This window comes from Octodon degus, unplaced genomic scaffold, assembly GCF_000260255.1.
Source record: "Octodon degus isolate 3935 unplaced genomic scaffold, OctDeg1.0 scaffold00165, whole genome shotgun sequence".
Taxonomy (NCBI): Eukaryota; Metazoa; Chordata; class Mammalia; order Rodentia; family Octodontidae; genus Octodon; species Octodon degus.
The window spans coordinates 6,285,676-6,290,552 of record NW_004524741.1 but is presented as its reverse complement, the minus strand read 5'-3'; the positions used below and the strand labels follow the sequence as shown (position 1 = coordinate 6,290,552).

At 35.8% G+C, this 4,877-nt stretch overlaps 1 protein-coding gene across 1 annotated transcript in view; it reads right to left on the bottom strand.

Moving 5' to 3' along the window:
- The window catches only part of Cnbd1 (cyclic nucleotide binding domain containing 1), a gene marked incomplete at its 3' end in the record, with an annotated part of 439,441 nt that overhangs the window by 130,938 nt on the left and 303,626 nt on the right, over positions 1–4,877 (bottom strand). The gene's annotated exons all lie outside the window — the stretch shown is intronic.

Genomic DNA, 4,877 nt, shown 5'->3' with positions numbered 1-4,877 from the left:
TAATTAAGAGAAATAGACTGGCACAGTGGATTAGGAAACAAAATCCAACAATATGCTGTATACAAGAAACACATTTAATGCATAAAGACATTCATACAATGAAAGTCAAAGGATGGAACACAGTATTACATGCCCCAGCATTTCAGACAAAAGCAGGGGTAGCAATCTTATTCTCAGACAGTGTCAACTTCAAATCAACAATGATCAAGCTAAATAAAGAAGAGCACTATACACTCTTTAGGGGAAAAATTCAAGAGGAAGAGGTAACACTTATAAATATGTATGTACCAAACATGGGAGCACCCAACTATATAAAGCAAATCTTAATGGACATGAAAAATCTAATATTCAATACCACAATCTTAATAGGAGAACTTGACACCCTTTATCTCAGAAAGATAGGTCAACCAGGCAAAAACTAAGCAAAGAAATAACAGAACTGAACCAGAGCTTGAAACAAATGGATGTGGTGGACATATACAGAGTGTTCAACCCAAATACAGCTAAATATACATTTTTCTCAGCTGCACAGGGGTCATTTTCTAAGATAGACCACATACTGGTCCATAGGTCATGCTTAAGTATATGTAAGAAAACAGAAATTATCCCATGCTCATAATCTAACGACAGTGCAATGAAACTGGAAATAAATGATAAAAGAAATGAGAATAAAACTCTAAATGCATGGATATTAAATGACACCCTACTCAGCAATCAATGGGTCACAGATGAAATTAAACAAGAAATTCAACAATATCTACAATTCAATGAAAATTCAAGCACAACTTATCGTAATTTATGGAATACGATGAGAGCAGTTCTCAGAGGGAAATTCATAGCTGTGAACTCACACATTAGGAAAACAGAACGGAAACAAAAAATAAGTACCCTAATGCTGCACCTTCAACATCTAGAAAAGGAAGAGTAAACCAAAGACAGGAAGAAATCATCAAGATGAGAGCAGAAATTAATTCAATTGAGACAAAGAAAACAATTCAAAGAATTAAGAAAGAAAATACTGGTTCTTTGAAAGATCAAATAAAATCTTAAGCCCCTAAACAACCTCATCAAAAAAGGAAAGAAAAATTTCAAATACAAGCAATAAGGAATGAAAAGGGTGTAATTACCACAGACTCAGTGGAAATCCAGAAGATTATCAATAGCTACTTTGAGAATCTTTACTCTCACCGAGTAGAAGACACAGAAGAAATGGACAGATTCCTAGAAAGGTACAAATTACCACAACTGAATCCACAAGATATAAGCACTCTCAATAGCCCAATAACAGCCAATGAAATACAAGATGTAATTAAAAACCTAATGACAAAGAAAAGTCCAGGTCCTGATGAATTCACAGCTGAATTCTGCAAGAAATTTACAGAAGCAGGGATTGAACTCAGATCCTTGCATTTGCCGGTCAAGCGCTTATCCTACTGAGCCATCTCCCCGACCCCAGAAGATGTAGTCTCTATTCTCCTAAAACTCTTCAATGAAATTGAAAAGGAAGCCATTCTCCCAAAATCATTCCTAGAGGCAAGGATTACACTGACACCAAAGCCAGAGAAAGATATAACAAGAAAGAGAACTACAGGCCAAACTCCCTCATGAACATAGATGACAAAATCGTCAATAAAATCCTAACAAATATAATATAGCAAATCATCAAGAAGATCATACACCATGACCAGGTAGGATTTATCTCAGGGAAGCAAGGATGGTTCAATATTCAAAAATCTATAAATGTAATACATTATATCAATAGAGCAAAAATTAAAAACCACATGATCATCTCAATTAATGCACAAAAGGCTTTTAACAAAGTCCAACATTCACTCATGTTCAAAGTGCTATAGAAAATTGGAATAGAAGGCCTCTACTTTAATCTGGCAAAAACCATTTATGAAAACTCAAGGGCTAACATAATTCTAAATGCTGAAAAACTGAAATCTTCTAGTCTTAGATCTGGTACAATGCAAGAATGTCCTCCATCACCCCTCCTATTCAATATAGTTCTGGAATCATTTGCCAGACCTATTAGACAAGAGAAAGAAATAAAAGGAATAACAATAGGTAAAGAAGAAGCTAAATTATCATTTTTTGCAGATGCCATGATACTTTACTTGGAAGACCCAAAAAAACTCCACCAACAAGCTACTACAATTAATACAGAAATACAGCAGATAACAGGTTATAAAGTCAATACCAAAAGTCAATAGCATTCCTCTACAGAGATAAGAAACACACTGAGAGAGAAATCATAGAAACTATACCTTTTACAAAAGCACCGAGGAAAATGAAATAAATTGGAATTAATCTAAGTAAACAAGACAAAGATCTTTTCAAGAAAAATTACACTACTCATAAAAAAAGAGAACGTAGAGGATTTTAGAAAATGGAAAAATATCCTGGATAGGAAGAACCAACATTGTGAAGATGGCCATACTCCCAAAATTGCTGTACAGATTTAATGCAATCCCTATCAGACTACCATCGACATATCTCAAGAGCCAGAGAAATCATTCCTTAAATTTATTTGAAATCAGAAAGAACCTAGAATAGCAAAGGCGATCGTGGGGCATAAAGACAAGGCAGGAGGAATTACAATTCCTGACTTGAAATTATGCTAAAAGGCTACTGAGAAAAATCAGCATGGTACTGGAAACAAAATAGACCTGAGGATCAATGGAAAAGATTAGAAGATTCTGAAGGCCCTATGTAAACACTCAGCCACCTTCTCTTTGACAAAGGGGCCAAACATACTCACTGGAAGACAGATAGCCTCTTTAACAAATGGTGCTGGAAAAACTGACTCTCTCCATACCGAAAACTAAAACTTGACCCAGGTCTATCACCATACAATAAGCTAAAGTTAAAATAGATTAAAGATCTAAACTTTAAGCAGAGACTCTAAATCTCCAGAAAGAGAAAGTAGGAGGAACTCTTGAAGACATAAGGGTAGGCAAAGAGTTAATGAACAAAAATCAAATAGAAATGGAAACAGTTGAAAGAATTAACAACCGGGACCTGCTCTTACTGAGAAATTTTTTCACATCAAAAGAAATTACCAACAAAGTGAAAAGAAAACCCACAAATGTGGAAAAAATCATGACAAATAAGTACTCAGACAAAGGTCTGCACTCTAAAATTGATAAAGAACTAAAAACACTAGGGCCCCAATATTTAAAGACCCAATCCAGAAATGGGCATCTGGGATGAACACACACTTCTCAGAGGACGAAATCAAAGAGGCAAATAAATACATGAAATAATGCTCCACATCACTAATCATCCATAAAGTACAAATTAAAACAACATTGAGATATCATCTCACCCCAGAAAGAATTGCTATCATAAACAAATCAAACAACAACTAATGTAGAAGAGGCTGTAGGGAAAAAGAAACACTTCTCCACTGCTTATGGGAATGGAGACTGGTGCAACCATTATGGAAATCAGTGTGGAGACTCCTTAGAAAATTTGGACTGGAAATCCCATTTAAACCAGCTATTCCTTTACTGGGAATTTCCCAGAGGATCTGAAAATATCATATCATAAGAATATATGTGTGCCTATATTTATAGCAGCACAATTTGTGATAGCCAAATCTTGGAAACAACCAAGATGCCCATCACCTGAGGAATGGTTGAAAAAAAAAATGTGGTATTTTTACACAATGGAGTATTATTCAGCTATAAAGAATGATAAATTCGAAAGCTTTGTACTGAAGTGGATGCCACTTGAAGATATACTCATAAGTGAAATAAAATAGACACATGTGTAAATATCGTATAGTTTCCCTAGGATAAGAACTCCAAAGAAGAAATACAAATAGGAAGGTATAATACAAATAAAAGAAAGTAGGATCTCAAGGACTAACTAATCAAGAGAGGGAAAGGAGAAGAGCTAAGAAACACGACAATGTCAAACCATACAGTGACATTTAGAATATGGGCAAGGCAAAGATTCTAAGAATCTCTAGAAGATTTTTGAAACTAGCAATTAATTGGAAAGATTCTCACCCTCACTAACTATATATACTGATACCTGTGAACTAAGCAACTGCACTAGGATGGTAATCTGTAATAGTAGGTTCATGTTTGGAGTGGCTGTCATTCTGGTCTTCTGAATATGGGCTGCTTGTCATGACATGCCAGTTGCTGCAGTGTTGTCTCTTGGGTAGATGATTGTTCAAAAAGAAGGAGGTGGTGAATGAAGGCAAGAGACAGGAAAAGGAATGTTGTGGGACTGTCCTGCTTCAGGGTTGTATATGGTTAGATTTCTGGACTTATGTATAAGCATAAGAATTATATAATTCTTTATGCCTATTTTCAAAATATATTCTAATTTTTTAAATGTTTTTTCATTTAAAGATCAACATATCAATACCTGATGAAAAGTACCTGTTCCATGTAATGCCTAAGATGTTTGATATGCAGACAGATAGTGAGGTTAAGCTTAACAGCCTAGTTGTATAGTAATAACAAGAAGCTTCTCTTCTGGAGGGTTAACAACCTAAGTTTGCAGACCAAAATTAGACAAAAAGGAGGGCAGCAAGGAAAGCCAACTGTTTGGTCCTAGCCTTCCAAGGTGAATTAAGACTCAGGACATATGAGAACTTGTACTGTATCGTCATGTAACTCGGTAGTGTCCCAAATTTTCTTATCAAGGGGATTATGGAGCTAAAGAGGAAAGTGATCGATGGTGTAGAGTGTGCCTAAGGAGAGTCCATTGGAAAGAAACATTCTCAGGCTTTCACAGAGGGCACATTGGCCAAGCAATGGCCGTTACTCATCCACATGGCTGACACTGACAAAGGTTCTACAATCTGAGGTACAGGATCTCAGGATAAATCCTGAGGGGATTTCACTGACCTTATC